Raw genomic sequence first — 13,318 nt, 5'->3', positions numbered from 1 at the left:
TGAAACCAACCTTAAAACAGTCTCCATCTGTCTTGGGAAGATTTGCCTTGCTCTAGATGTGTTGATGAATTTTTAGCACAAATTAAACCTCACAGACTCATTCCTCAAGTATTTCTACAAGTGTTCCGTGTTCTACCATTATGTCACCCTCAGATACTTTAGAATGGTACAGCTGTTTTGAGGCTGAATGACAGTGATTCAAACAACCATGCTTACAACTTATAAAACTGGGGGAAATTTCTGGGAGGTGAAGTGACTGGTCCCAGGGAAGGAGTGTTCTCCATGATACTATGCTGCTTGTTATAAGGTTTGCTGTTCTGCTTTCTTTTACTGCTACCCAAAAAGTTTGGCAGATAAAACTACCAGTAAAATGGAACTTAAAATAAAATGTCTTTGCTAGCCTTAGAAACTAACAGTAAATAACAAAAACGAAAGAGCTAAGCCTTATTTATATAGCACTGACTACATGTCACATACTTTAACAGTAAATTAACTCATCAACAGTTGATGCATTCAATCTTTAGAATACTGCTGTGAGGGAAACATTTTTATCATCTTCATGTTGCCACGAAGAAACTGAGGCCAGAGAGTTTAAGTAGCTTGCCCAAAGTTACACATGATTTGGATGAGATTAAAATTCAGAGAGTCTGGTTTCAGAGCCAGTGTTGTTCATCGTGACCTTTATTATACTACAAATAGTTCAGGAGATTCATCTTTGTGACACAGGGCATATGTCTTCTAAGGTAACACATTTTTAGTAAATATAAACATTTCCACAATAATGTTTCATTATACTCAACAAAAAATAGAAAAAATAATCAACATGGTATTAATGTGCCATTCATGGGAAGCAATAAACTGCTGAGAGCATTTTTTACTAGTGCACGGCTATATATGCCTGACTTTGAACAAAAATGTTTTTAAATCTAAAAAAAAATCTGTTTATTTAAAATTATTTTAAAAACTCAAATAATGTTTAGACCAATTCTCTTGTCTAATTAATGAAACAGCTAGGAGGTAGAAGTACAATCTTATAAAATAAGATTTATAAACTGTGCATGACATTTTGCATATTATCATTATTTGACTATGACCAACATACATGTTATAAATCTCAATGGACAGAACAATCAATCAGCAAATATCGGTAGCATTTACTGAGTGCAAAGCCCTAGACTAGATTCTATAAAGGATCAAAGAAAGATAATTCTCATGTAAAGAGGCTCAGCCTCTTTCTTCAAAAAAAAAAAAATACACACACACACACACACACACACACACACACACACACACACACACACACACACACACACACATCCAGTAACAGAGCATCTGATAAGAGCTAAATTCCAACTTATTTGGGATCTTTTGATTATAAGAGTACAAATTCACTCAGATTATGCCACGTAACGGAGATTGATGATAAGTCTTTTACTGGAAATAAGAAAGACAGGAGTTTGCAGAGTACCCAATAATTCAACGCAGGCTTAGAGAGACAGAAATGGGTTCAAGATTGGAAGGTCATTTGGGATCCGAAGCAGCTCTGGCAACTATGTTACCAACACATCTGTTGATCTCTGCTCTGCTTATCATCATCTTTGCTTCTCTCCAACACTGGGTCTCTGCTTTTGTTTTCAACTGCTTCCCTTTCTCTGTGTATCCCATTCAAAGATGCCCAGAGAGGAGATCTTATTGTCAAGTTGGCTACTACCATTTTTGCTGGGCTGAGCTTTCCCACAAATATCACCTTCAGCATTACCAGAAGATGTATTCATTCACTTGACCTAGACCTCCTGAAACCATGGAGCCACTAGCAATACCTGAGGGACTCAAAGATTCAATTGCTCCTAAGAAATCTGGACCAGCGTTAAGAATACAGCAATTAGAATGCCAGTGGGATTGCTCCAGTTTCTTACTCAGAGCCCAATTTCCATAATGTGACATACACAGTCTGTGGGATGCAAGATATAATATGGCATACACGTTTTTATGATCTACAGGAGCCTGAATGGAGCAGTGGGGGGAGAAGGTGCTCTAAAGGCATATTGCCTGTGTTCAAATTTAACTCTGATGCTTACAAGGTATGTGACCATGTGCAAGTTATTCAACCTAGCTGTACCTCAGTTTCCTTGTCTAGAAAATTTAGATAATGGTAGTCTCCTTCACAGGATTGTTATGAGGATAAAAGAAATAAATCATTCAAAGGGCAGGATGTGCTGGGCACACAGTGAGCACTTGATGAATTTTAGCCATTATTTTCTTACTATTTCAAATACACCTTATCAATTCTATCCCTGTGACTCCACAGTAAAAAACTATCCAAACATATTATGCTCCTTTGCGCTTCTGTTCTTACCTGCTGCCTGGATCTTCTTCCCCTAATACTTTCTAATGAAGCCCTTCTCATTCCTCAAAGTTCAGAACAAATTTCCTTTTCGAGCAACGCCCTCAGTGATTGTTAATTTCCAGAGGGGCTTCCAACAATTCCTCCAGTGCAATCTGCTCATGACACCCTTCTCATCAAGAGGTGGGCAATTCAATTCCCTCATGTTGAATCTTGCCTTGGGACTGGTTTGGACTATAGAACGAGGTAAAAGTGACATTCTGGGACTCTCAAGCCTACGCCATGAGAGGATTCAGTCTTCACTTTCTGTTCTTGGAACCCGGCCACCATACTAGGAAAAAACCATGCCATATGGAGAGGTTATATAGGGGGAACAAAGGCGTACTGGTTAAACACTCCAGATTAACTCCCAGCCTATGCCAGGACCAACCCCCAGGCATGTGAATGAAACATCTTGGATGGTCCAGCCCAGCCAAGCCCCAAATGAATGCAACCCTAGGCATCATCAAAGACTCAGTAGATTTTAGCCCATAGAAGTATAAGGCATAATAAAATGATTGTGGTTTCAAGCCACTATGCTTTGGGTTGTTATACCAATATGAAACCAAAACATCAGTCATGAAACTCCTGGACAGGGTAGGTATTTCTTAGACTAAGCTCTCATAATTCGAATCTGCAACTTAAACTATATTATTATAATTATTTCTTTTTATGTCTGTGTCTTCTCCTGAGAATTTCAAGGCTAGTAACCATGAACTTAAGGAAAAAAAACTTTTTCAGAATTAATCCTAGGAGAAGTAACAGAATATACAATGGCTAGAATAAAGGTATCATAAAGTAGAAAAATTCTGAACTTACTCCCAGCCTATCATTTTGACAAACTCTAACGCTTTGAAGATTTGAACTAAGTTATAGAAAGGGTAAGGCTTGTCACCCCAAAATGATGATTAAATGACTTAATATCTATATTTAGCACCCTGTTTACTATACTGCCATAACCCTTTTCTGATGAGAAAGAGAGGATAAAAACAAATGAAAGAGAAAAGATTGCCAAAGTTAACCAATATTGTTCACACTTGTTTTTGTTTTTTGTTTTGTTTTGTTTTGTTTTTAAGAAGAAGACAAAGGAGAGGGGACTTGGTTTACTAGCCAGCAGGGCTTCTGGGAGGCTGGTAACAGAGTAGTTTTAAACGTGGACTCTGAAGCCAGACAGTCTGGATTTCTATTCACCTTCACAGCGTGGGTTTGAATCCTAGCTATAGGCTTATGTGGCAAATTATCTAACTAGTCTGTGCCTCAGCTTCCTTATTTATAAAATGGAAATAATGAGAGTTCCTACTTCACAGGATCCAGTTAAGGATTAAATGAATATGTAAAACACATAGAATGGTGCCTGGCATTCAGCAAGACCTATATAAGGGTTGCTGTTACTGCTGCTGTTCCTCCTTCTTCTGCTATTATAAAGACATAGTAACAAATGCAGCATCGTTTTACATAATGGATAGACAAAGAGGACACTGGAACCAGGCAATAAATAGGGCTTGGACAATTAGCTCTCTAATGTATCATGCTTGATATAAAAAATAAATTCCAGAGAGAATTTTGCTTCATAACATTTAGAGGAAAAACTTCATAACATTTAGAGGAAAATATGGGAGAGCGTCTTTAATAGCTTGGCTTACAGGGGGAAAAAAAAATCTTAAACCTGATGTAAAAGCAGAAATCATTAAGGAAGATCGTTAAATTTAACCATACTAAAAATTTTAAATTTGGGGCCAACAAACAGACAAAAAATGCCATAAACAATGTTAAAAGATAAGCCAACAAGTGGGAAAATAAATTTATCAAGATCCGTGTCCAAATATGTAAAGAACTAATTCTAATCACTAATAGAAAGCAAATAACCCAATACAAAATGCACACGATGCTAAACAAGCTATTTGCATAAGGAAAAACCAAACAGTTAATAACATAATGAAATTCTAAGATAACATACTCCTTAATTTTAAATAAGAGGGTATTTCAGGCTTCATAATTGGCTCCTCATCTTCCACCTGGACCCTCAGCTAAAGTTATCTTTTGAATAAGAAGAGGGAGAGGTTGGTGAGGCAGGGAGGTACTGAAGGGAAGCCTAGGCTCCCCCAGTCCCCAGAATTTTTCCACCCCAGTCTTTCCAGATAAGGCTGATTACAGCCATTAACCTTTCAATAATGTAATCTGATATTTTACATCATTAAATTTTTGCACCCAACATCACATTTTGGTAACGATTTATAACAAGGACATCTTACTTAAGGCTCAACACAGTTGTAAGACATTCTCACCTATTAACTCAGAAAATACCCATAATGTAGGTGTGATTATTTTTCCTAATTTGCCAATGAGCCACAAAGTGGTGGCAAGCCCAAGGTCACCCAGAAAAGTCAGGATTTTAAACCAAATTATCTGGCTTTTACATCCAGCTGTTAACCCTGTACTATTATTGCCTCCAAACATATGACATATGAAAAGAGGCTCAATCTCACTAGTAATCAGGGAAATGCAAAATTGCAAAATTCCATTTCACACCATATACAGAACAACAGAACACTGAAAAGTCTAACAATGAGTACTGTGAGCAACGGCAATCCATACATTTTCTAGAGGGTGTATAAATTGGTACAAATACGATCTGGAGGATTAGGAAGATGTGTTTTCTTAATCATGAAGCAGTTTCACTTTTAAGTATATGGTTAAGAAAATACTTGCCAAGGAAATAAGGACAGAAATGTCTGTTTCCACCATGTTTGTATAGGTAAATATATAGGAAATATATGAATATTTTATATATATATATATATATATATATAAATGTATATAAGTGAAAGACTAGGTAAATTTGGTATATTCACACAATGGAATGCTATTCAACAGCTGAAACAAATAAATCAAAACTACTAGCTTTATCATAAATAAACTCTAAAATTATGTCAAATTAAAAAGTAAATTAAAGAATAAGGCCAGGTGTGGTGACTCATGCCTATAATCCCAGCACTTCGGAAGGCCGAGGTGGGCAGATCACCTGAGGTCAGGAGTCCTAGGCCAGCCTGGCCAACATGATGAAACCCTGTTTCTACTAAAAATACAAAAATTAGCCAAGCACAGTGCTGTGTGCCTATAATCCCAGCTACTCGGGAGGGTGAGGCTGGAGAATCACTTGAACCCAGGAAGCAGAGGCTGCTGTGACCCGAGATCTTGCCACTGCACTCCAGCCTGGGTGACAGAGTGAGACTTCATCTCAAAAAAAAAAGAAAGAAAAGAAAAGAAAGAAAGAATACAGCAGGCTACCATTTACATGAAGTTAGACAACATGACAAATATCATTAATAATATTGTATATAATTCTTAAATGATACATGTATGCAAAGTAAAGTGCACACTCAAGAATGGAGAAGGTAAACAGTAAATTCAATGCTATGATTACCTGTGGAGAGAAAGGGGTAAGGCAAAGGCACACAGGAACCTCAGCTGTAGCTGTAACGTGGTGCTGGCCTAAAAAAGTAACTAAGGCAAATATGTTGAGGTTGAATAAAATCGGGTGGCAGGTGCATGGTGGTAAGCTAGTTTGTATACTTGTCTCTATATTTAAAGTATTTCATAATAAAAATATAAAAACAAATGAAGTGTGGTAAAACAGAGAACATTCCAAAAATAAATGACAAAGAGGAGATTTACATATATTTCATCTTAGACCTTTTTTGAGAAACATTGCTTTACAGGAGCATCTGTTACTAGTGTCTAGGCCCTTAACTTTGATGGGTCCCACCTCCCTTTAGAGCTTTAACAAAATAAATTGTTTCCACTACAGCAATAACATTACGGTTTTGCAGAAAACAACAAAACACATGTGATTAACAAGAAAATAAAGTCAGTGGCAATATGCTTATGAAAATATTATCAATGTGTTTGTCCTGGAAAAATATGCCATAGGACAGACAGATAACAACAAGTGAAAGAGATAAACGAAATATTCTTTAACTACCATTGAATAGAGAATTGGTAGTTTCTCCTCCATGCAGAATAGAAAACATTCAGGATTAATAATTTTGAATCAGGTTGATAACTGTCAAGCTATGATTACTGCCTCTAGAATATGAAAATGTAAAAGCTCAGGAACAAAGAAAAAAAATCACTTCATATCCACATATTAGTTTACTGGCCCCTTACTCTGTTCATTTATATTACACCATCTAAGTTTCAGGAAAAAGTAATCTAATCTGAGATTCAGTTATATGGAAGAAAAGATCAAGAGTATGGCATGTAAACAACTTTACCTCATGAAGAGAGCTCATGAAGAGTTTCAGTTAAACTCTCTCTCTTCTATCTTTGCATTTCTTGCCATTGAGTTATGCTCTATTACCTTTATAGCTTATTCTAACTTGTATATCTTCACGTTCACATGCAAACATAGTAACGCCACACTTAGCCAGTCATTAAAACGGCAATCTAAATTACATAAAACATGGCCAAAGAAATACACATATAAGGCCCAAGGACAATCAAAATACAAGGTACAGAGTTCTATTGTTGAGTCTTATGTTGTAGACAGTGCTAAAAATTTTTAATCATAGATTCAACTACAAATGAAAGTTGTTTAAAAAGGGATAAGTATGACATCTGGAAGTATCGTTGAAGAAACATGGGAAAAATACAAATTTATTTCAGAAATTTTGAAAAACCTAATGATCAAGAGTCATGTGGGACATGGGCAAAAAAATCCATCATACCTAAATAACTCACAAAAATGCTATAGTACTTATGATGATTCATAATTAATCATGGCACTGAATTATCAAGAAAAAAAATAAATTACATTTATTCAGTATACCTTAAAAAGTGTGAGGAAATGACTTTAAGCCACTGATTCTAACATTCATCCAGAAAAATAAATATGTAAGCGTGTTCTGAAAAAAATAACATTTGTCTTATCAGTTTTAAAATACAGTGTTATGAGATAATAATGAAAGGAGTGAGGTAATACCACAAAACAGCCATTTATTATCTAATAAACATTACTAAGACACTTAGTCAACTATTTTGAATATTGTCTTTTTAGGGGTATTTGTAATCTCACCTGAAACTATATATCAAATAAATTGATATATATATAAGAAGGAGCTTTTTAAAAAAAGTGCCTATTTTACAATGAAAGGACGTTAAGCATAGAGAAAAAAATGACTTTAAAAAAGAAGAAAAACAGACAATTTCAAAATGCAAATACATTTATTTTTATGATTATAAAAGTAATTTGTGAGAAATTCTGAATCTTAAAATGCATATAAAAATAAACAAAAAACTGTTGATTTTCCTCACAAGAGAAAATATTGTTACATTTCTGAATATATTCTTTATTTTTTAGTACATGTGTATATATATTTATACATATATATATGGTTTTCTTTTTATTATTTGTGAATGGAATTGTAGTTGCCTTGTAATTTAAAGTTTTTAATTTCTACATTAAGGAGATCTTTCCATGTAAATAAATATGGATATACATTGCCATTATCATTTCCAATGGCAACAAAATATCTTATTCTATAAAAGAAAACTCTTGGAAGTAAACACAAATAAAACCAACCTTCTCTTTCAACCAGTAGTGTAAAAGTCAATTTTGGTTGTTTTCTTTACCAAGATGGTGGAATAGAAGCTTTTAGCATGCCTCGGCCTTTTGGAAATAGCAAGACAGTGTATAAAGATTAACTCTGTTAGCTTTCATTCGAGAAGGAAAATGGGAAAATAAGAAGTCAAACTGTCTCTTCTCACTGAAGATAGGATTTTATACCTAGAAAACTCTACAGACTCCACCAAAAGATTTCCAGAACTGATAAACGGTTTCAGTAAAGTTTCAGACACAAAATCAATGTACAAAAATCAGTAGCATTTCTATACACCAATAATGTTCAAGCTGAGAGGCAAATCAAGAATGCAATCTCATTTACAATAGCCACACACACACAAAAACAATAAAATACCTAGTAATACATCTAACCACGGATGCAAAAGATTTTCATAGGGATAACTTCAAAACACTGCAGAAAGAAATCAGAGATGGCACAAATGGAAAAATATTCCATGATGATGGATTAGAAGAATTAATATTGTTAAAATAACCATACGACCCAAGACAATCTATAGGTTCAAGATTTCTATCCCACTACCAGCATCATTTTTTACAGAACTAAAAAGAACTATTATAAGATTCATATGGAACAAAAAAGAACCCAAATATTGAAAGCAATCCTAAGCAAAAAGAACAAAGCTATAGATATTGCATTACCTAACTTCAAACTAAACTATAAGGCTGTAATAACCAAAATAGTATTGTACAAAAACAGATACACAGATCAATGTAACAGAATAGAAAACCCAGAAATAAAGCTGCACACCTACAGCCTTTTGATCTTTGACAAACTTGACAAAAATAAGCAATGAGGAAAGGACTCCCTATTCAGTAAATGGTGCTGGGATAGCTGGTTAGCCATAGAAAGAAAAATAAAACTGGACCTCTACATTATAACATATACAAAAATTAACATAACATGGATTAGAAATTTAAATGTAAGACCTCAAACTATAAGAATCCTAGAAAAAAACCTAGGAAATACCATTCTGGACATTGGCCTTGGGAAATAATTTATGACTAAATCCTCAAAAGCAATTGCAACAACACCACCAACAAAAATTGACAAGTGAGAATTAATTAAAATAAAGACCTTCCATACAGCAAAAGAAACTATCAACAGAGTAAACAGACAACCCACAGAAGAGAGCAAATTATTTATAAACTGTGTATCTGACAAATGTCTAATATCTAGTCTATAGGGAACGTAACTGAACAAGCAAATAACAACCCATTTAAAAAGGGGCAAAAGACATGAACGGACATTTTTCAAAAGAAGACATACAAGTGGCCAATAAACATATGAAAAAATGTTCACTATCACTAATCAACAGATAACCCCAATGAGACACGTCATACCAATCAGAATGGCCATTATTAAATAAAGTTAAAAAACCAACAGGTACAGGCAAGGTTTCAGAGAAAAGGGAATGCTTATACACTATTGGAAGGAACATAAATTCATTCAGCAGTTTTGCAAAGAACCTAAAACAAAACTACCATTCAACCCAGCAATCCCATTACTGGGTATCTAGCCAAAAGAAAATAAATTTTTCTACCAAAAACACTGATGTACTCACATGTTCATTGTAGCACTATTCACAATAGCAAAGATGTGAAATCAAACTATGTGCCCTTCAATGGTGGATTGGATAAAGAAATGTAGTACACAAACATCATGGAATACTATGTGGCCACAAAAAAGGAATGAAATCATGTGCTTTGCCACAATACGGATGCAGCTGGAGGTCATTAATCTAAGTGAAGTAACAGAGGTTCTGAAAACCAAATATTGCATGTTCTCACTTCTAAGTGGGAGTTAAACGTTAGGTGCTCATGGAAACAAAGATAGCAACAATAAAAACTGGCAACCACCAGAGCAGAGGGAGGGAAGGGGAAAAGGGTTGACTAACTATTGGGTACCATCCTTGGTACCTAATGACCTTACTGAATGACTCCAGTACTGAATGACTCGGTAAGGTTATTCACATAGTAGAAAGTATCAAAAACAAAGCACATTTATATATTTCCAAAGATTATCTCTATATATGTATTTTACTTTCTTTGAAAGTTGGTAAAGTTTGATTTTTTTAATGTTTCTTAGTCATTGATATTTCTTGTTTTCTAGGTTATTCCATCATGTTCTTTGATCAATGTTCTATTGGAATTTTAAAAATTGATTTGTAAGAGAGCTCTCATATAATAGTAATAAGATTAATAGTTTCCATCTTTTTTTTTTTTTTTTTTTTTTTGAGACAGAGTTTCACTCTTATTACCCAGGCTGGAGTGCAATGGCACAATCTCGGCTCACCGCAACCTCCGCCTCCTGGGTTCAAGCAATTCTTCTACCTCAGCCTCCCGAGTAGCTGCGACTACAGGCTGTGCCACCATGCCCAGCTAATTTTTGTATTTTTAGTAGAGACGGGGTTTCACCATGTTGACCAGGATGGTCTCGATCTCTTGACCTAGTGATCCACCCGTCTCGGCCTCCCAAAGTGCTGGGATTACAGACATGAGCCACCACGCCCGGCCTAGTTTCATCTTTTTATAAATAATTTTTCCTGCTTGTCATTTGTATTTTGTCTTTGTTAATTTTTATTGTGCAGAAGGTTTCAAATTAGTCACATTTAAAAATATTTACTCTAATGGTTTCCACCCTTATTGACATGCTGGGAAAGATCATCACTATCTCATGATTATATAAATATCTACTTACATTTTTTCACATGCTCTTATATCTTTTCGGTATTTTAACATTTGAATCTTTAGTCTACTTGAAATTTATTTTGGTATGACATACGAGAAAGAATTCTAACAGCATTTGCCCCAAAATTTAAATACCTTAAACATATGCCAATTTATTACATTTACTTGGGTCTGTTCTGGGGCTTCCAATTCTACACTCAATTTAATTATAAATTAGTCATTTGAGTAACCAAAATGTTTAAGTTAATAAATTCATGAAAGTAAAAGGCAGAAAACTAGAAAAAAATATTACAGCCACTATCACAGACAAACGGTTGACAACGTCAATATGATAAATCATACAAGTCAACAAAAAACTACCAAAACATCACTGGGGAATGTGGAAGATGGGTAAAGGATAAGTGGAGAAAAATCATAAAAGAAAAATAAATCACTACTGTAAGTATGGTAAAGTGATATTCACTCTGTAGTAGTCGAATAAATATGTGTTTAAGTATCAGACAACACTTATTAAACTGTCCAATTAGCAAGAACTGTCTCATAAAGTGACTTTTAAAAAGCTTCAAAGTTAAGAATCTGGGGAGAAAGCCATTCTTACACATCCCAGTAGGCATATAAATTGGCAGACTGATTTTTTAAAACAATCTGGCAATAGCTAACAAGAGTCATAAAACAGTATACATCCTTTGACTCAGCAATTTCGTTCAGACTCCAGCCTAGAAAATAATGTGACATGTAGTAAAAGATTTATATACAAAGATATTTACCTTAGTTTTATTTAAATCAAAAATAGTAGGTTTGAAAAATCCAGTAAAATAATAAATATATAAATCATAGCATAAACACAGTATCAAATACTCTAGCTACTATAATAGTTATTTACAAACCTGTTTAACAGCATGTGGAAAGTGTTACAATGTTATGTGAACAGAGCAGGCCCAATGTTGATGGGGGGGTTGTGGGCAGGCCCTGAGAGTCTTTCGAGACCACAGGGACTGAGAGTGAGGGACTGTGCTCACCATACGGGGCCCTCCTTGGCACTCGGCCTTGGGCAGTAGTGAGTGAGTGGGCCACTAAGTCACACACGCTCCTGCACCTCCACAGCAGCTGGCAGGCAGACCAGGCCATCCTCTCAGAGGAGGACCACATGGTTGTCATTCGCTTCTGCAATGACTGGGACCCCGCATGCATGAAAATGGACAAGGTCTTGTACAGCATCATTGAGAAGGTTAAATATTTTGCAGTTATTTTTCTTGTGTATATTACCAAAGTACCTGACTTCAACAAAATGTATGAGTTATATGATCCATGCACTATCATGTTTTTCTTCAGGAACAAGCACATCATGATTGTCTTGGGGACTGGCAACAAGATTAACTGGGCAAGGAGGACAAGCAGGAGATGGTGGACATTAGAGGGATCATGGACCGTAGGGCCTTCAATGGAGGCAACCTGGTCATGCCCTCAAAAACTACTCCATGCAGTACAGATACTGAGGTGCCCTCAGGCTGTGTGGATAAATATGGAGGCCTTTTCATGTGGAAACCTTTTCAACTATTTCAAGCCTTTGGAAAAGTACACGAAGCTCCAGGGCTGGAGGACTTCTGAGATACAATTTATTACATGGCCTTAACTAGCTGAAATAAACAAACACATGAAGAAAAATAATATTAATGATGTTACCTGAATGAAAGGAAGATTTTAAAAGTGTATGTATATAGTTGCATCACAGTTGGTAAAAATGCATATAGGAAAAACTTAAGTAAACACATAATGATCATCTCTGAGAATGGGGTTATCGGTTTATGATTTTCTTCATTCTTCATTTCCTTATTTCTAAAATACTTCACAATATGTCTCTATAGTTTTTGTCTAGTTAGATGGAAATACAAATTGGGGAAAGGCCTGTGTTTTCAAGATGAGAAAAACTATAAGCAAACAAATCTATGAGCTGGGAGAAGCCACAGAGAGAGGGAGAGGACAAAGGCTTAAAAGAAAGGAGCAATGAGTGTTACCAGGATCCTGAAGAAAAGAGGCATCAAGACAACAGGTGGAGAGACTTGCCTAGGAGGAACATCTTTCCTTTGACATCTGTGAGAAGGAAGTACTGGAGAGGTACAAATACAGATAGATTTATATGCAGGTAATGGGGGCAGAACGTTCACTCAACTCACAGATGTTCACTTTTATTACCTAAGTCAAGCATGAGGCAAGCTCATGGGTTGCGACTGAAATAGAACTTGGGAAGAACAATAAAGATTATGAAAATTGAACGGGAGAGGGAGCTAATCAAAAATAGGGAAAAGAACTATACTGGTATTCCTATTTACCTAAATATGTGTCAGGATCATGAAATCATTCTGTTTCAGGAACCAAATACGGTTACTATCCTCTTCACCAGGGAACAATTCTTTTAACATATCTATGCCATATCTTGATTGATTTTTTGATTCATTGATTCAGATTCTTTTATTCATTCAACAATACTCTAGTGTTTAACCAGGTCACTAATGCCCTCCACATTTGCAAATTCAGTCGTCAATTCACGGTCCTCATGTTATTTGACATTTGTTATGTATTATACGACACATTTAGGAATCCTTCCT

General features: G+C 35.4%; 1 protein-coding gene and 1 pseudogene across 2 annotated transcripts in view; one reads left to right on the top strand and one right to left on the bottom strand.

Moving 5' to 3' along the window:
* ZNF385B (zinc finger protein 385B) overlaps positions 1–13,318 on the bottom strand; it is a 385,918-nt gene that overhangs the window by 328,135 nt on the left and 44,465 nt on the right. The gene's annotated exons all lie outside the window — the stretch shown is intronic.
* On the top strand, positions 9,958–12,566 carry LOC116561232 (annotated as a pseudogene).

The sequence above is a fragment of the Sapajus apella genome, unplaced genomic scaffold (genome assembly GCF_009761245.1).
Source record: "Sapajus apella isolate SASKATOON/1434 unplaced genomic scaffold, GSC_monkey_1.0 scaffold28, whole genome shotgun sequence".
Classification (NCBI taxonomy): Eukaryota; Metazoa; Chordata; class Mammalia; order Primates; family Cebidae; genus Sapajus; species Sapajus apella.
Note: the sequence above shows the minus strand (reverse complement) of the source record. Positions and strands in the feature narration are given on the sequence as shown.